Source organism: Rhinopithecus roxellana, chromosome 12 (genome assembly GCF_007565055.1).
Source record: "Rhinopithecus roxellana isolate Shanxi Qingling chromosome 12, ASM756505v1, whole genome shotgun sequence".
NCBI lineage: Eukaryota > Metazoa > Chordata > Mammalia > Primates > Cercopithecidae > Rhinopithecus > Rhinopithecus roxellana.
Genome location: NC_044560.1, coordinates 7772327 through 7792211, shown reverse-complemented (window position 1 = coordinate 7792211; position 19885 = coordinate 7772327). Strand labels below are relative to the sequence as shown.

The following is a 19885-nucleotide window of genomic DNA, read 5'->3' as shown; positions in this document are numbered from 1 at the left end:
GCTTCGAGGTCCTCAGTTTACCTGAATTGCGTGCCCTCATGCATGGGATGGCTGCTGGTCTTCGGTGTTTCTCTCGAAGGAGGGTCCTGACCCAGGGATCCTCCTTCCACTGAGAGCTCAGCAGGGCCTTACTCGCCTCTCTAGCTCCAGGGCCTGGCTCTAAGGGGCACTCTGGGCCTGTCTATGGAATGAATAAATGCGTGAATGAATGCATGAATGAACGAACTGGCTAGTGAGGCCTCTCCCATCAGTCAGGGAGTTCTCCAAGCTCAGAGAACTGTGCCTCCCCCATCAGACTGGGATGGCCCCATCTTCTAACACGAACGTTACAGCAGGACTCTGATCTGTCTGGGTCACTGTGCGTGGCTTGCTCTGCCTGCCACTTTTCTGGACTCCGAGCTTCCTGTCCTTTCGACACCAAAGCCCACAGCCAATGCTTTCACAGAGGCTTGCAGGCCCCTTCCTTTGATTCTACCAGCTCCTGAGGTCTGTGGCCATCCCCTCCTTCCCTGCCTGGCCGGGTTCCACAAATAGGAACTCACTGTCAGTGCTGGCAACACAGACTACCAGGGGAAGTTTGTCTCTAGAAACTCAGCTTAGGGGACCTGGATGGAGGTCCAGGTGTTCACTTACTGGGATGTTCACTTATTTACTCCACAAACAGGCATGGATGGTGACTCTGGCTCCAGGCTGAGAGCTGAAGGTTCTGAGACTTCAGAGGAGAAACAGCCATGGTCCCTGCCCTCAGTGGTGGGAGAGGAGGAGAAAGGGTCTGGGTCTGGTGAGGGAAGCTACTAGCAAAGATCACAGAGACATGGAGTTGTGATCCAGGCATCGTATCTATCAAAGGACACAGAGGAGGGCGTCCAGTCATCCCTGGCAGTCCAGGAAATCTGGGGGAGGTGGAACCTGCTGTCCAGCTCTCCAGGAAAGGGGGCGGGAAAAGCAGTGCTTTCCCTGGGCGGGGCTGGGGGTGGCACAGCAGGAGCTCCTGGAGAGTGAGAGGGCACAGTGTACAAGTCAGTTCGGAGCAGAGAAGGGGAGAGGGCAGGAGGGAGAGGGCACCGTGTCCCAGTCAGTCCAGAGGAGGGCAGGGGAGAGGGCAGGAGGGAGAGGCAGGCCCTCGTGAACTTGACCTGCAGGGCCCAGGCCCCTGATGACCTTCTGGTGATGCCACCCTTTATGGGAGGAAGACCCTGAGTATGAGTTGGGGATGGCTTTACTGATAATCTGCCCAGCACCGAGATGGAGAACCATGTGGCAATCCCTGCTGGGCACACAGTTGAGTTCCCTAACTCCCCCTCCAGGGTAAGAAAGCAGGCTGCGGGCATTCGAGCAGTGATCGTTTTACCGACTAGACACCTTCTGAAGATTTTTATCTTTGCCTTTATTACTGGCTTGTGCCACAGACATTGAGGCCTGGCCACAGTCGAGGGCATCGATGGATTCTTTGGGCCAGGGATAGACACCAAACTCTTCCGTTTATCAGCTGTGTAACCTCAGGAGTATCCCTGAGCAGTTAACTCATTTGACCCTCCCAAGCCAAAACCCCACAGAGATGTGTGAGGCAAAGCTAGGATGCCCATTTCTCAGATGAAAAAACTGAGGCCTGCAAAGGGGGCGTGGCTTCCCTAGATCTCACAGCAGGCCCAGGACTCAGTTCACCTGACCCTGGCTCACCTGCAAAATATCAAGTTCAACTCTCAAGAAAGAATGAGGTTGAGGCATCTGATTACTTTAGAGGGTCTCAATCCAAGGACCAGCAGTAGTTTGTTTCCCGGGCAGCTAATGGGGGGTGAGTGGGGTGGGGTCCCTTACTCTGGGGGAAGGTTAGGTCCTCTGAAATGTCTTGAGCAGAGCCTATGCCTGATTCTTTCCCCCATGCCCTCAGCCCTGGGGGGTCTCCCCTCCTCCACCTTTTCCCTCTGAGCCAGAGCTCAGACCTCAGAGCTCAGACCAGCTGGGGTTATCAACTGTCTAGTCTTCATCTCCACGCAGCTGGGGAGATTTGGGTGGGACATAGGGGTGTGTCAACTTCATCAAGATGGCAAAGACACGCTGGGATGGGTTTGCAAGAAGGAGAGAGAAAATCTGCCTGGGAGGCAGGAGGCTTGGCTGGGGAGTGTCTGGAGTCCTTTGGACACCAGCACTACTTTAGGGAGCTGAGGTCTTCCTAGCTCGCGCTGTGTTCAATGTGCTTCTGAGGTCTTTGTTGTGGTCAGGTCAACAGTAGGGTGTTGGGGTAGGAGTATGTGAGGGTGTCTGACACTCGGGGCTGTGTTTGTTGCTTTCTGTTTGTCAAGATGTGATCTCCTTAGCTTGAAGAGTGTCCAGGGGCTTGGGGAGGAGAGCAAGGTCCCAGGGCAAACTCAGGAATCTAACTCTGCCCTGGGGTTCTCAGTCTAGACCTTTTCCTACCCATCTCCTTTCTGGCCCAACACAAACACGGACCCTGCTCCCTGCTCAAAGGAGGCCTGGACTCCAAGAATAGACTTAGGGGCTCAGAAAAAACACGCAGGCTCCAGATTCCTTCTTTCAGGACAGTCGTTGGGGGCTGGGAGACTCCTGGGAGGGTCTGTCTGCTCCCGCGAGATTCCAGTCTGATCCTTCCTGCCTGCCCATTCCCAAGATGCCAAGTCCAGACGGAATGATGGGAAAGGAGGGGTGGGGGGATGGTTAGGAAGAGGACGAGGATGCTTTGAGACAGGCTAAGAGCTATGTGTAGACCCAGTACTCATCCTCTAAGACAGAGACCTACACAGAACTGCCGCCCAATCTGACAATATCACTCAAGAATTATCAATGGCTCCCCATTACCTCTCATCAAAAACTCGTAGTGACCAGACCTCTAGCTGCCTGTCCCAACTCCTTTCACCCCTTTCTACTTTGCACTTTACATCCCAGCTATCCCAAACAATGTGTTATTTCTTGAAGATATCCTTCATTCATTCATGTATTCATCCAACAAGCATTTCATAGAGTGCTACTATGTGCCAGTCTGGAGCTAGTGCTGGACTATGAGCTCTTTGAGAGCAGGATAAACTGCGTTTTGTTAATCTCTGTAGCCCCAGTGCCTACAGTGGTGCTTGCTACATATTCTGAGCTCAGAAAACCTCTGCTGAATTCATACATATTCCTTTAAAAACATTTACTGAGCACCTATTATATACCAGACACTGAGCCAGGCACTGGGGACACAGCCATGAAAAATGCCAATCCCATGCCTTCCTGGTGGTGTCAGCCTAAGGAACGAAGTTGACAATAAACAAGTGAACAAATAATATAATTTATGATACTGATAAATGCTAAGGAGGAAAAATAAGGGGCTATGTGGGATAGTCAGGCAGGGCCTCCCCAAAGATGTGATATCCAGCAAGACCAGAAAGAACAGCCCTGAGAAGAAGACGAGGCAGGGGAGCCTTCCAAGCAGAGAAATCAGCAAGTGCAAAGGCCCCGAGGTCCCTGGGGCTGAGGGGGCTGAACCACGAGATATACTCAGCAGGTTTAGGAAATAGCAAGAAGGTGAAGGTGGAGGGTGGAAATTCCAGGAGCTGCAAGGGCTTGTACAGTCCTTTCTCAGAAGGGGCTTGGGTGGTGTCCGGTGGCTCAGCAGGCCTTGGACCCTGGGCCGTGAACAGACAGCTCACTTTCCCATAATGGGATTTGCTCAATGGGATTTGCCCTGGAACAGCAAATCAAATCCACATCTGGGGAAGGTGTGAATGGAGGATGTGCTGCTGCGGCTCACTCTCTTCCAGAGTCCCTGGGGGTCTGTGGATCAAAGGGCTTCCATTTCATCCAACCCCGTCTCCAGGCAGGGCAGCGTCTAAGCTAATGGGACAGGACCCAACTGGAGAGCGGCGGGAGGGGAGAACACTCGCCGATGAAGACCACAGGGCCTGAGTCATATATTGGTCAGTTCATGGACTCCTCAAGCAGATGGGGTATCATTACTCCCATTATGCAGATGGGGAAATTGAGACACGGGGAAGCAAAAGGACTCACCCGCAACCACACAGCTGGTAAGTGGCAGAGCTGGGATTTGCACCCAGGCCTCCCGGGTCCCTAGCTGTGCTCTTTCCCTGCCACCAACTGTGCTGGAGAGCACACAAGGAGAGGTTTGGCAACCTCACTGCACAGAGCCCTACGGGCCTAAATGACCCTCGCTGGTCTCTGGCTTCCCGGGGACCTCTAGGGCTCCCTCTTGGCCTGCAGAAGCAGGAAGCATTGGCCCACAGTTAGGAGCCCAGCTGAGGTCCGGAGCCTGCAAACTTTTCAACTTGAGGAAGTTCAGGTCTGATGCAGTAATCCACCCCCCTCAAGAATGCTAAGGCCTCTCCCCGGGTGGGTTTTGCTTTTTTCCCGGTGACCTTGCTTTCACTAATGTATTACTTCTTGGTACGTTACCGTTACTAACTCAAAATCAATACCGACCTCCACATCTGTAAGGTTTTATCTGAAGGCAAATCTCAGGGCTGTCCAGTCAGGCTGACAGACAGCCGTCCCTTCCTCTCCCTTCCTCCTCCATTTCCCCCAACCTGCCATGGCCTCTACCCCGCCCCCAACCCCTTCCTCTCCCTCTGCTCCAAATCAGTCCCAGCCTCGACCAGACTAAATCAATAAGAGGCTAGCCTCACCCTCCCTTCCGCCCGCTGGGGAGAGGCTTGCTGGTTTGGGGGTGGGGGCCCCCCTTCCGCAGCCTCTGCTTACCGTCCCCTCCCCCGGGACGTGCCGGCCCGTTCCCCTACTTTAAAAGAAGGGGATGGGAAAAATGTAATTAATTCCCTCCGTTCCTGAGCTGGCCCCGAGGGCCTGGGACTGAGGAGGCTGAGCTGCGAGATCTGCACCCTCTGTGATAACCGAACGTGGCTTTGGGAGTGCGGCTGCAATTAGAAGGGGCGATCGTCATCATTGGGGCTCCATGGCAGGGTTTGTGGTGGGTGGGTGGGGGCCGCAGCAGGGTGCAGAGGGAGAGGGAGGCACAGGGCCCACAGACTGAAGGTCAGGATAGGGATGGGGGTCAGGAATCAGGTCAAGGCTGCAGGGACCAGCGGCAGGTCACGGAGCCCCACCTCTGCACTGAGAGGGACCCTGAGGCTCTAAGAGGGACAAGAGTTTCCCTGAGGGCACTGGGCCTGGGCCAGTCAGTGCTCAGAAGGGCTTTCTTGCAGCATGGGGGCCAGAATATCTGCCCTGACTAGCTGTGACCCTGGGCAATTTCTTTAACCTTCTGTGCCTCTGTTTTCTCATCTATAAAATGGGTATGATGATAATCGTAGCTACCTAGAGAGTTATTTTAAGAATTAAGTGAGTAAATGTACACTGGATGTGCCATGCCTGCTGCATTGTTAGCTCCCGGTAAATATGTCCTCCTCCCCTTCGTTTTTCACCTCCCTGATATCTCTTCTGCCTGATTAGAAGGGAAGAGGCAGGCGGCTCAGGGACCTCGCCTGAGATGGAAATGAGCACTTGGAAGCAGACTCTGGGAACACCTCTCAGTCAGGGGCCATGCAGTTTTCCATCTTTTTCTGCCACGGGGACCACCACCCAATTGGTGCTTTCTGAATGAAGCATTGCTCTGCCCCCTCAGAACTGTTCCGTCCCCACGCAGAAGCTGGGGCCCGCACACTGGAAAGGGAGCCAGGAGTGTGTGGCTTTGACAAGTTGCACCCCACTCTGGCCTGAATGTGCTCCCCTGTAGAAAGAAGGAACCATTGAAGTACAAATCCTTGGAGTCTCCCAGTCTCAGCTGAGCAAGGCCTAGAATCCGCACAAATCCACAACACACACACTGCACAGGGCAGCCCACACCACACTCTGCAGGACACACACCTGAATCCAGGACGATGAGTTCATTGAAAACATCTCTGGTCCTGATCGTCAAGCAGCCTTTCATCAGAGCCCCAGTTAACCAGCAGCATAGTTTTTCCCATTTGCACGCCCACTTTCTCAAACTCATCCAACACACTTACACACGCACACACTTGCATGTAAATACACTCAAATATGCACATGAAACGTGGGAGGCAACCTGGAGTTTGCTGCATGTTCATAGATGCGGAAACTGAGGCTCAAAGAGGGGGAGTGACTTGGCACCCCAGGGATTACTGCCACTCCCTCCTGCCCCCAGTCTTGGGTGTGGTTCCAAAAGGATCTGCTGGCTTGACCCACAGAGCACTTTGATCTCCAAGCCTCAGGTCCACCTCCAGCCCCGGCTCACCGTTTAGACTTCCACAAGAGGTGAGAAGAGGAGATATTTTCAGAGCCATCTGTTCCTGTTGTCAGAACACAGCTTGCCAGGAGTAGAAGGCGTTTGTCTGAATTGCATGGAAGTGTCTCTACGGACCAAGGACTGTCCCCAGACCGGGAGATGACCTGGGGCAGCCCAGCTCACAACTTGCCTTGGTTCCTAGGGGTCTGGGGCCTGGAATCCACCTCTACCTCCAAGCAGATCCTGTCAGAGCAGGCTGAGGACTGGGCAAGAGGGACGGGCGGGTGGCTCCCCTGGGTCTGTCTGCTCCATCACTGGTTCTCCATCTTGACTGTCCACTGGAATCACTGGGGAGTCTGGGGGGGGGTCAGGAGTTTTTTTTGTTTTGTTTTGTTTTATTTTGTTTTTTTGAGACGGAGTTTCACTCTTGTTGCCCAGGCTGGAGTGCAGTGGCGCAATCTTGGCTCACCGCAACCTCCACCTACCAGGATTCTCCTGGCTCAGCCCCCCAAGTAGCTGGGATTACAGGCATGTGCCACCACGCCTGGCTAACTTTTTTTTTTTTTTTAGTAGAGATGGGGTTTCTCCATGTTGGTCAGGCTGGTCTCGAACTCCTGACCTCAGGTGATCCGGCTGCCTTGGCCTCCCACAGTGCTGGGATTACAGGCTCGGCCAGGTCGGGAGTTTTTTAAGCTCCCGGGTGATTCTAATGAGCAGCCAAGTTTGGGAGCCACTAGTCTCAAGACATCATTGTGAATTGCTACACACACGTAATACCATGACACATCTATATTCATACAGGCGAAGATATGGGATGCACACAAAACACACCCAGACACCCACGCAGGAAGACACACACATTACAGATGCACCAACACAAACACACAGAGAATGACATCCATGAAAACCCACACACACACACGCCCCGCTGGCCACAGATCCACCGGCCTCCCCGACACACACATACAGAGGTACACAGACCCTCATGCACCCACACACTGCCACCCCACAACTCCGCCTTCGCCAGCTCACTCACACAAACCTGTGTGCCCCTTCACCCTCCTCCAGCCCCCAGGGGACACTCAGACACACGCATGCCCCTGCTGGCGGCCGCCTGTCCCCAGCCCCACACTGAGATTAGTGCAAACCAGAAATCACCTACCCAGGCAGCTGCTCACCCTCGCTCCCTCTCCTCTCAATTCTCCACTAAGAGGATCTGGACCCTCCCTCTCCTTCCCCCCTGTGGACAGCGGTAATGGGCTTCGGGTGCTGACTTGGAGCTTCCAAACAAGATTTCCTGCAGGTCTCCCTGTCCCCCACCTTCCACTTCAGCGTCCATCTCTGCTTATGGCCTCCACACCCCACCCCCTCCACTACCAGCATCCCACACCGAAGCCCTGCACCTGCTGTGTGGGCAAGAGGCTCCCCTTCCCTCCCCCAACCCAGCCCCCTGACTCCTGGTTCCCTCTCATTTTCACCCTCGAAGCCTTCCATGAACGCTTTTCTAAGCCTGGCTGATGGCATTCTCTTGCACAAGCACAGCACTTTACAGTTTGTGAAGTATTTCCCTTTAAGCCTTACAACGGCTCTAGGAAGCACTGTTACTCCCTTTTTCATATGGGAAGACTGAGGCTTAGCAGCTCACCCAGAATCCCCTGGGGGATGAGTGGCAGGATCGGGGCAAGGATCCTTGACTCTTGACTTCTGGTCTGATGCTAAAAGGCGATTGCCTTGTGCCTGGCTGTGGCCTTCATTTACCATAGGTGGCTTAGGGTCATTTATTAACTGAGTGTTAACTCAATGTGTGTGTGTTTGTGTGTATGTGTCTGTGTGAGAGAGAGAGGGAGAGAGAGTGTGTGCATGTGTGAATACTGTGTGTGCACGTGTGAGTACTGTGTGTTCATGCATGCTTGTGCACATGGAAGTACTGTGTGTGTGTTGTATGGATGCTTCTAAGTCATTGTGTGATGTGAGCATTGTGTCTTTGCATGTGCCTGTGTGTTATATGTGCATGGGAGTATTATACATGCATGTGTAGAATTTTTGTGTGCATGTGCAAGTACTTGTGTGTGTATGTGTGAATTTTGTATGTGTGCTTGTGTGAGTATTGTGTGCATGAGCATTGCGTGTGCATGATTATTGTACGTGCACACAGTAGCTACTACTGTGTGTGCATGTGTGAGTGTTGCCTGCGTGTGTGTGCATGTGAGCACTGCACGTGTATGGGGCACAGATCCTGTGTGCCCCAACCCAGAGTACAGGCTGAAGCTTGGGGACCTTGGAAGCTCAGAGGATACATGGTGAACATCGGGTCATTGCCATCTCTGACCAGGGTAGGGGCTACCCACCCACAACCCTGTAGCGGTCTCTCCTCCTCCCATGTGCAGTTTGATACACAGACTTGGAAAGACTCATGAGGCTGGCTCTGTCTGAGTGAAGAGGAAAGCGCAAGTGGTAATTTGTGAAACTGCAGCAGAAGACATCCAACTGAGACTTTGGTAAGAATCTTCTACTGTGTGAGGGAGAGACCCTGGGAGGTGCAGCCAAAAGAGGCTGTGAGGTTCCTGTGTTCAAGCCTTACCCCGCGGAAACTTTCAGTCTCACTAAGGCCCAACCCTCTGCCTGGGAACAGACCGAGCCTCACCCTGTTTGTTGTTTTCTTGTGGCCATGACGTGCCTGGATTTGGCAGGAGCTGCCTGGGGACAGACTTGGCATCTTATTCCCAGTGCTTGGGACACAGAAGGCACCCAACAAACATTTGCTAAGTGAGGAAATTCATGAATGAAGAAACAAATTTATCTTTTTACCCCGAGCACAGAGTTGGTTGAAGGAAAAAAATAAATTGAGGGGTCATATGGCAAACATCCACCAACCCAGTGGGTTTCTAAGAGCCCCCTCCCCATCATCCCAGGGGTCCTTGGAGGCTTTTAGTTAAGGACTGTCTAGAGGTGAGGTGGGCGTGGAGGGAGGAACAGAATGGCTTTCCACTCATTGTCCAAGAAGTCAAAGACACACACACACACACACGCAAACACACACACTCTTCCAATGTCTGTTTTATAAGATGTCTAGAGGTGAGGTGGGAGTGGAGGGAGGAACAGAATGGCTTTCCACTCATTGTCCAAGAAGTCAAAGACACACACACACACACACAGACACACATTCTTCCAATGTCAATCTCCAAATATCTGGAAACATCTAGAAATATCTGGAAACACCAGATGAAGGCTTTGCCCCTCATCCAGGGCAGATCTTTGGGTCGGCCTGAGTCTGAAGGTGCCCATGCCAGGATGGATCCGAAGGGCTCAGGGTCCCTGGTGGGCACTGGTGCTAAAAGGGTGCAGTGAGATTCAGAAACCATCTCTGATGGCTCGATAAATGGCGGACGCGGGATTAGAGCGACTCTGCTCGGAGCGGCGGGGCTCGGGGGGAAGGGGCCGATCGCTGGGAAAGATATGACTATTTAAAGATAATGATTGCATAAATTTAATTAGCACACTTTCACGCGGCAAATGGCCGTTTTGTAATTAATGTATCTGGCCTTACTAAGCATGAAAGATCCCATCTCCTCCCCCTCCCTTGCCTGCTCCCCCTCCTCTGCAGTCCTAATGAAAGACAGAGAGCAAGTGACAGAAACAGTTTGTCAGCGGCTCCAGGTGTCAGGGGCCTAATTGGCCGAGCTGAGGGGAGGAGGGGCAGGCAGGAGGAAGGAGAGGGGAGGGAGGAGGGCCTCCTTGACTCTGGTCCCCTGCCCAGGTTGGAAAAGGAGGAGGTCTGGGCTCTCAGGCTCCCCTGGTGTGGCGGAGTTGGGGCGGGGGGGCGTCTCCACCTCGGTAATTGGTGGAGACGAGGATGCAGATTGGCTGTGGCAGGGACTGAGCAGTGGCAGGGAGGCCTCGTTAGTACCTGGGCAGACAAGCTGGCACATATCACAATGTGTTAAGGACTCAGGGCCGTGATAGCTCAGGCCCAGCTTGCCCCCTCCCAGGAACAAAATCCCTTCAGTGGAATGAGTGAATAAGCCTCAGTTTCCCCATTTGTAAAATGGCCCCTGGTGATAGAAAGGCTCACATGGAAAAAGGATCATAGCCTTAAGCACCTACTATGTGCATCACCTACTAGGTGCAGGTGGGCCGCCAGCCCCTCCTCCCCACATCAGGTCGAAGACGTACATTTTCACCTCTCTGAAATCAGGATGTGTATTGCCTTCATCACTGCCTTGCTGTGGCTATGTGGGCTGCGTAGCTGTGTGGAAAGCTTTTGTTCCCACCTTCTGATAGGGTCAAGGAAGGGCATCAGATGTCTTAGATTCAATGAAATATGAAATATAATGAAAAATGGCTGTTCCATTTTCAAAATCAGGAAATGGAGGCTCTAGAAAGCTAAATAATTTGCCCCAGTCTCCACAATTAGTAAGCACTGGGATTTGGACTTGAACTCAAAAGTTGTAAACAGAAAGTCGATTCTCTTCCCAGTGTCCACCCAGGGGCCTTGCTGCAGGGCCAGCTCAGTACCTCTTCCTACCCCCATGGTACCGTCCTCTGAAGGATGACTAAGGTGTTTGACTGGCTTCATGGGACAGTCTGTTGTTAAGTGGGTGCACCTGTCAATTGCAGTGCTGTCCCTCAAAGTCAGGGATTGGTTTCTTGGGTGACCTGGTAACGGAGCATACAGAAAGGGTTTGAGCTACCATGTCCGCACCATGCCATGGCCATGTTGGAGCTCTGCTGATGGTGGCTGTATACATCTCACCTCTCTGACCATGACCCTCCACTGCCTTCACCAGCTGCCTCTGCAGCCCACTGCCAGCCTTAGCCACTGGCCTATCCCCCAGCGAGCTTGGCTCTGCCCAGTCTTCTCTGTGGAAGGCAGAGCAGGGAGGCCTTGAGCCAGCCTCGGCTGGTGGAGTGGGGCCCAGTCAGCCCTCTCCCAGACCAAATTCAATTTCGAAGCTTAATGAGTTTGCAGAGAAGCCGGGTGAGCCCGCTGACGCCACTCCTTGCCGGCTGGGTGGTTCCCGGCCGGGCCACCGAGCGCGCAGCGGCCTGAGCCGGGAGAACCCTGGGCCCCATCGAGAGTGGCGGGGGCACTGAGCGAGTGAAAAATGTCAGAGCAAATTGCTCTTGACAGCGTTAATATCTGCACCTCATAGCAATAATTACATGTAAATAAATAGCAAAATCACACTCAGCTGGAGGCAGCTTGGGGCAGACAGACGCTGCTAAGGACCAGCTGGGGACCCGAATGCTTTGCTCCACTCTTTTTCTTCCTTCTTAGAGTCTCTGCTCCCTCTCTCCCCTTCAACCAGGCTCTTGCTGCAACACAGAGCAAGGACCTCAAGATCCTGGCTGTGCATATTAAAAATGGAAGAGAAAAAGAAAGCATTTTGGTCCCCTACCCTCTACGGGTGCAATGAAACCTCCCAGTCTTTCTCTCTTCTATCCCTGTGCATCTTATTCCATCTCCAGGTCTCTGCTGAGAGATGTCTCTGAAATCCACATCTCTGCCCAACCTCTGTCCTGGACACGTTTGTGGCTATCTCCTGGTCTTGACCTACAAAGAGCTACCTCTGACCCAGGTCCTCCTCCTGCATTCCCTGTTTCTGTCTACGATGCCTCACCTTCTTGGTCACTCAGACTTCAGACATCCCAGTCGTCTTTGATTCCCTCTCAGTACCCATACGCAGTTGTCCATCATGTGCCATGCAAAGTCACAAGCTGAACATGGCGCAACTTCCTGGAGAGGAGTCAACTTGACATGATGCCAACTTATTCCATTATTATGACCCAACTTACATGGCTCCGCAGTGGCAAAGAATGCATCTCAAAGAGAATACATGAAACTCTATGTTACACCCTACCCCCAGGGCCTCCGGGGGAACATACTCAACTATTATCCCGGGTGTTTGAAGAGAAGTTTGAGAAGCCCTGTGAGCACCAGATGGCCATTCCTTAGAGAGCATCAAGGCTAAGGAAGCAGCTGGAAGCATTCTAGGGTTTCCAACCAGATTCACCTCTCGCTGCCACATTTGGGGGCCCATTAATTTGTTGTCTTGGTTTTGTCCAACTGGACTATGAAGCCTGCAAGAGCAGAAACCATGTCTTATCAGTGCCTGAATTTACAGTTCTTAGCAAAAGGCCCTTGGAGGGGTTTGAGGGAGGAAGAAGGGAGACAAAAAAAGGAGGTGAAGGGTAAGAAGGAAAGGAAAGGTGGACAAAGACAGAAGATGGAAAGGAAAAAGCTGCACCCCAGGAAGGTGACACAACTCAAAATGAGCCCTGGTATACCTATTTACCCGGGTCTGATTTGGAGTTTCCCTCCCCTGCCCAGATGGACCCAGGAGCTCTTTCGGCAGAGATCCAGCCACCCTCCTGCTCCCTGCTTGCACTGTAGAAAGTTCCCATGAGTTAGAGCTTCCGGGGCCCTGGGAGAAGGAACACAGACAGCCCTTCCAGCTACGTCGACGCCCTGCCGCCTCACCCACACAGGGCAGGGAACGCAGGCTCCATTCTTTGCAAAACAAATATCTTCTCCGGAGCAGCCCCCGCGTCCCACACCTTCTTGTTTAGCTCACCGACTAATCCACTTATCGAGGATAAAGCGCTTGTGAATTCCCATTTGATAAAGGCAGCTACAAAATTAGCAAAAACGTGCCCACGGCATCCACGTACCAAACAAACAAGAGACTGGGGACAGTGGCGGAGAGATGTTGTCTCATTTCAGTCCCCGGGCCCTGAGAGATGCGGGAGGAGATAGTGGCTTTTTCGCTGGCGATGCAGGCTGGGAAGGCGATGCCGTGGGTTATACGGGGAAGGGGTTGGGCAAATGGAGCCCCCGCCTTATCCTATACTGCATGCACCCCAACTTCAACCAGGGGCCTCTGCTCTGATTATGACCCTACTCCATGACCCTGGTGCTGACCACACTTCCAAGGTCAGCCATCCATAATCCTAAGCTAATATTTCTTTAATGCTGTCTCCACGTCAGGTAGTATTCTAAGCATTTCAGTGAATTAACCCATTTACTCCTCACAACAGCCCTGGGAAGCAGGCCCAACCCTGTGTCGTCCACATTTGATAGATGAGCAAATGGAGGCACAGGGAGGTCAAGTCACTTGCCCAAGATCACACAGCTGGTAACCATTGCCACCAACTTAGATAATATTCTCCAATTGAACACAACCAATTCTAACTCCAGCCTTGATCCCCATCTCTAACAGCAGTCCCCCAAACCATGCAACGCCCCTAATCATGACTCTCCTTTGAAGTAACCATGGTCTGCTTCTCTGCCACTCTGCACAGGGCCTTCAAGTTGCTGAAGGCTGTGTTTCCAGACATGGTCCGACAACTGCCAGGTTCTCCTCCCTGCATCACTGACACAGCAGAAATGGCTCTTTTTACCCCCACATCCACCATTAGCAGCTCTGGTATCAAGACTGTGTGGGGCTCCTCAGAGGCCCCCAGCAGCCTCTCTGCTTTGCTCCAGGGAGCCATGGGTTCTCTGCTGGCATGGCCTCCTGAGCACAGCAGCAGGACTACAGCCACCTTCAGAGAGCCAGGGAAACTGAGGCTTAAAGGGAAACTCAGCCACGGCCATGTGGCTCATCTGAGAGGGTCTTTGAGGAAGGGTCTGCTCTCTGCTGCTGGTGGCTACAGGGGGTCCAGGGAGAGGGAGGAACCAGGAAGGGATTCTAGAAGCTCAGTCCCTGCACTGCCCACCCACCGCCACCTCTAGCTTGGGGAGGAGGGGCTGATCCCAGGCATTGGAGGTGGGGACATTAATCACAGGGTAACACCTGTCAGGGTGGCATCTGGAACTAAAGGAAAACACTTGGCAAAAGGGCAGGACTTCTCACCCTGGGCTCTGAAGGCTCTGAGACCCACCACCGCCACACTGGGAGGCCAGGGCACCTGGGGTTCAGGCCTGGGCAGGCCCCATGCATGCGAAAAGGTCCTCGCCATGGACACCTGGACTGGGAGTAGGAGAAGAGGCTGGAGGGAGTGTGGAGAGAAGCTGGCTCTGGCAGGTCACTAGGCTGGGAGAGAAAGGGACCCGCTTGCTGCTGCTGCTCCCATGGATCGACATGGGGGAGCAGGTGGTGGACCTGGAATTCAAATTCGGGTTCCTCTGATGGCAGAGCTGTCTGTGTCCCTCTCCTCCGATCCCGCAAGCCCTTTCTCTGCACCTTCCTCCCTCCAGTTCTGGGGTCCCCCCTCCATCATCCCTGGCCTTCTTGATTCATCCCTCTCCCTGTGTCTCTTCCTCTCCCGGCCCCACCCCTGTATATGCCCCCGCCTCTGCATTGCTCTGTCCTAGGTTTTCTTGCTCCTGTTTCTGTCTCTCGGTCTCTAGGTGTCTCTCTACCTCTCTCTCTCTCTCTCCCCCCCCAACCTCCACCCCTATACATCCCTCCCTTTCCATGATGCTTCAGTGGGTCTGTCCGCACCCACCTCCCCTCTCTCCATGGGTCCATCCGCACCCACCTCCCTTCTCTCCATCCGCACCTCATGCCCTGGCTCTCTCTGGGTCTGTCTTCTCTGACCACTTCCTTGCCCACTGCATACCTCCCTACTAGAGTCACCTGCCAACTCAGCCCAGGAGCTTGATGTGCCCAGGGTTAAGCTGTCATGCCAGGGTGCCAGGCCCATACCCTGCTCTAGCTGGGTATTGGTTGAGTACAGAACCGCAGCCACCTCCCTTGTTCTCCTGCCTCTTCCTCTGGGCCTCGGAAGGATTTGGGGTTCCCTCCCAGGCCCCTTCCTTCCTCTGTCCTCTGCTGTTCAGGGTCGTCCACTTTGAGTCATCGCAGGGAGCTTATGGAGCATCTGACAGCTGGGAGGAGGGTAAGGCATGAGAGGTCATCCTTTAGTGCTTCTCAAACATCCACAGGCACGTAGAGCCTCGGAGGGACCTCATTAAAGTGCAGAACAGACTTGGAGTAGCAAGGGTCTGCTCCAGACTCTGCCTGTTCTGGCAGCCCAGCTTGGAGGAGAGAATTGAGTATTTGGATAAACCAGGAGTTTTGGTTCCAACATTGTCCCTTGCTGCTGACCATGGAGTTCACCTCTCTGAGTCTGCAAAATGGGTACAATGATTCCAAGCCCTTAGGGCTCAGGGAGGACCAAATAGCTAATACGAGTAGAGGCGCCTTTGCCAACTGCCAAACCAATGTAGTGTGGCATGACTGCTACTGAGATCAGTAACCATGCCGGGATGCCAACTCCACTTCTTTGGGGGTCAAAGCAGAGTATGACTCCAGTTGGGACAGCTGTTTCACCCCAGAGACCTAGACAAGTAGAATGAGGTTGGCTGGGGTTGGAGCCACAACCCAGGGGGCTCAGGGAAGGATGCTGTGGAGTTCCAGGGCCGGAGGAGGGCATTATATATGCCCAAGAAGGGAAGGGAGCCCCTTGCAGGGGAGGCTCTGGAACCTCTGCCCCTGGGCATCATGTCTCAATTTCAGCCTGGACGTGTCCCCTTTGTGATAAGACATTTGCCAGGACTCTCACGGGACCTTAATCCTCCGATGCCGCTGGTCAGAGACCCCTGGGCTGGTGAGAGGGTCACATTCATTTGGCCTCAGGCCAGTTCCACTGGCAGTCCCCAGGGCCTGGGGGCTGGGTTCTGAGAGTGTACACTGTCTCCTGTCCTCCAAAGCCCCAGTCCTCATGCAGCAGGATGGAGGGACAGGAGCGGGACAGGAGTAGGGCAGGGGCGGATCTCCCTCAAAAGCCCCACCCAGGTCTCCTGTCTCCTCATCCAGGACTCATTCACCCACACGGGTTGTCTCTTTTGGATGCTTGAAAAGATTCCCCAGGGCTCTGTGTCAAAGCAGAAGTCACCTAAGCCACTGGGAACAGAGGCACGGATGACCGCACATGCTGAAAATCAACCTCTTGCAATAAGGCCATTGCTGCACCCACTGTGCCCTCGGAAAGCCCTGCTAACTCCTGAGTCTTTTTGGACGGTGAATGTGTGCAGGAGCATTGTGAGTCTCTCTATTTGCAAAATGAGACAGCCAGTTAACTCTTTCTAGGTGTCTTCTAGCTCTGAGATTGCTGGGGAGGGGGATCTCAGTTCATTTCAAGCAGACACTCTCTCCAACTTGTTTTCTAAAAAAAGAATGGTTGGCTGAGTGTGGTGGCTCATGCCTGTAATCCCAGCACTTTGGGAGGCTGAGGTGGGAAGATCAGGAGCTCGAGACCAGCCTGGCCAACATGGTGAAACCCTGTCTCTACTAAAAATGCAAACATTAGCCGGGCGTGGTGGCGCATGCCTGTAATCCCAGCTACTCGGGAGGCTGAGGCAGAAGAATCGCTTGAACCTGAGAGGCGGAGGTTGTAGTGAGCCGAGATCGAGCCACTGCACTCCAGCCTGGGCAATAGAGCCAGACTCCATCTCAAAAAAAAAGGAAGGAAGGTAGGAAGGAAGGAAGGAAGGAAGGAAGGAAGGAGGAGGGAGGGAGGGAGGGAGGGAGGGAGGGAGGGAGGGAAGGAGGGAGGGAGGGAGGGTCAAGGTGTGGATACCACTGGGGAGCATGGGGACCCTCAGGTGCACTGAGGTTAGGGAGGCCTTCGACAGATCCCCACGTGAGGTTGACAAGGTGGAAGCTCGCTAATCCATGCTTTGGATGTGCTAGGCCTGAGACTGGCTGCCTTGCACTGTACCTTTTTAAAAAATTACACATTTCCCCAGTCCCACCATGGACCAACTATAACAGCCTCTCAGGGTGGAGTCTGTGAATTAAGATTTTTAATAGGTCTCCCAGATCATTTTGAGGCTGGGGCTTAGGGACCACTGACTCTAGCTCAATCGCCCCACCCTACAAGGACTCACCCTCCAACCAGTTTGGCAGGTATGGCCTGGATTCTGCTTGCACCCCACTCTGAGCAGAGATGGGACGCTCCCTGCTTTCCAAAGTTACCCCTTCCATCCCTGGCCAGCTCCGAGTGAACTCAGTTCAGCTGAATTCTGCCTCCACAGGACATGTGCCTCCAGCCATCATCCCAAACATGCTGGTTCTCCTGTCCCTGACACCCCCATGGAGGTTCAGGTGGGATCATGATGGCTCCCTTTTGGCCTCACTTTACATAATCTCATCTCCTGTCCCTCTGGAATCTCCACAATGTCGAACCATAGTTTGCCAAGGAGGGTGGTCAGACAGCAGAGCCGGGGCTCCAGGTGGTCTGTCCAGTGAGTCGGGCCAGCTGGCCCTCAAGACGGTATTTCCCTCACTACCAGGGGCCTGCAGACCCTTCCCAGGACCCTTCCCAGGCCTCCCTCCTCTTTGGAGGCTTCTGGCTCACCGTTTGTCTGCTTGCTTGTCTGTGGGTGGACTAACTGGAAGGTTCTTGAGGGCAGAGGCCAGGTTTAGCTCACCTGGCATCCTCTGTGCACAGAATGGGGCACAGAATAGACTCTCAGGAGAGCCCAGGGCATTCTCACAGCTGTTTATTGGGCACCTGCTTCGTGCCAGGCTTTGTGCTGGGGACACAGGCCGAGAGTCTAGGGTCCTTGCATTGGAGGGAGAGCGCGCTATCCAAAAAGTCAGAAACCAGAGGCAAAGCTGCTACCCAGGGGAATACAAGGGACATGGGAGGGGGCCTGGCCACCAGAGCCAGGTCAGGGCAAACTTCTGGAGGAAACGACCTCTGAACTGAGACCTGAGACATGAGCAGGGCTGGCTAAGCGAGGAGGAGAGCGGGGGCGAGAAGGTTCTAGGTGGAGGGAAGGGCAAGTGCGTTGGTGGAAAAGGCCCTAATGAACGGATGGGGAACCGGGAGCTCCCGTGGGAGCCTCTCAGCCTCTCTCTCCAGCAGGTAGCAAGGGTCTTGCTTACCGGCTGCCCGTCCCTTCGCCGCCTGCCCCTTCCCTAGACCCCGCGACCAAGACTGGACGAGCGAGCGGCGGCTCTGCAGTCTCGGGGGCGGCCAGGCGAGCGGCTGCTCGGGATCCCAGGCCCGGGCAGCGGGAATTAAGCAGGCCGCCGAGCCCGAGGGCGTCCTTATCTCGGGGAGACAGTTGTTGGGAATCACTTTGACTGAGTGGTTTTGTCTCCCCGCATTTTCCACTGTCAGGCGGCCTCGGGCCATGGATCAAAGGCGCGGCGGCGGCGGCGGCGGCGGCGGCGGCGGCGGCGGAGCGCGGGGAGGGGCGGCCGCGCGGATCCCCCCCGACCCGATCCCCCCTCCACGCCGCCGCCCCAACCCCCGCCCCGGACCCGGGTCCGCCCGGCCTCGGGAGCCCCCGCCCGGCCCCTGCCTCTGAACCCACTAGAGGCGGAGGAATTCGGAAAGGGGACACGGGGCGGAGGAGACGGCAAGGCGGGTGCGCAGGGTCTGAAGATGGAGGGGGAAGAGGCATTTGTTGGGTGCGGAATAAGAGAGGAGAGGAGAATGAGAGAGATTAGGGGGAAGAGAACGGGTGGAGGCGAGGTTGGTTACGGGAGGAGACAGGGAGAGAGGGAAATGAGGGTCTGAGAGAAGGGGGTGTGTGGCGAGAGGACTCAGGCTGGAGGTATTCTCAGGGTTATGACGCGGACAGGGAGACAGTGAGCAAGGGGGTGGTGCACAAAGGGTGAAGGGAAATGGGGCGCGAAGGGAGAAAAGAGGAAACGGGGAAAGGAGAGAAATAGGAAGCAGAGAGTGTGTGAAAAAAAACAAAAAACAAAACAGACGTGGATTTCCCATCAGCTGAACCCAAGAGAAAGTTCTGGGCTGGGAGGGGACAGGGAGGCAAGAAAGGCTGAAGGAGAAAGTGGAAGGCAGGCCTGGCTGGGCTAAGGGGTGGGGGAGGCTGTCCACCCTCATAAGAAAGTGCAGGCCCTTATCACTCAGAGGGCGACAGAGCCACGGAGTGGGGGAGTGACAGGGCTGAGGTGCACAGGCATTAGGGCGCACTCAGGACCATCCTTCCAAAGGCCTCCAGCAATGTCCTGGGGGACCCGACCCAGATCTCTGATGCTCTCCGAAGCTCCAAGGGAGGAGCCTCCCCTGCCCTTAGCAGAACTCCCCTGGTGGCGAAGGACACATGTCCCCACTGAAAAAGGTGTTGGAGAAATGTGTTCACAGCCGGGGAGAGGGCCAGGAGAGAGAAGGGCCGGTGGGGAAGGTTAGGGAGCCCTGGGGCTGAGGTAGGGGCAGGGCAGGAACCTAGAGTGAGGGGCAAAAAGGAGCGGGGGAACAGGATGGAAAAGGCTGATGGAAAGAAGATGGGAAATGAGTGTGGAAGAGACAGCTGCAAAGGTGCTGAGGGAACATGAATTCTGCAACAGGAGGTCTGCGTCCTGGCCCTGAGCTAACTCACTGTGACCTTGGCCCCTGATGGCACCTGCTGGAGCCTCAGAACCCATCTGCAAATAGCTACCTCATATTATACTAGCTGTTCTCCTGCGTGCTTTGCATATATGAACACATTTCTCAGGCTAGCTCTATAAAACGGGAATGATTATTAGCCTCACCTTACAGAAGGGGAACCAGACAGGGAAGAGCCTGTTTGGGGTCACACAGGTAGGAAGTGACAGTGCTGGGAATTGAGCCCAGGCACTGGGATTCTGGCACGCATCTTGACCCCCTGCTCTCCCGCCCTAATAAGCAACTTACCCTAGACAAATTATTTAAACTGCTCCATGCCTCTGTCCCTATATCTGTAGGACAGAAATAATCATTCCAGCA

At 54.2% G+C, this 19885-nt stretch overlaps 1 protein-coding gene across 4 annotated transcripts in view; it reads right to left on the bottom strand.

The window, feature by feature from the left end:
- The window catches only part of PAX7 (paired box 7), a 118791-nt gene that overhangs the window by 12896 nt on the left and 86010 nt on the right, over positions 1–19885 (bottom strand). The window lies entirely within an intron of this gene.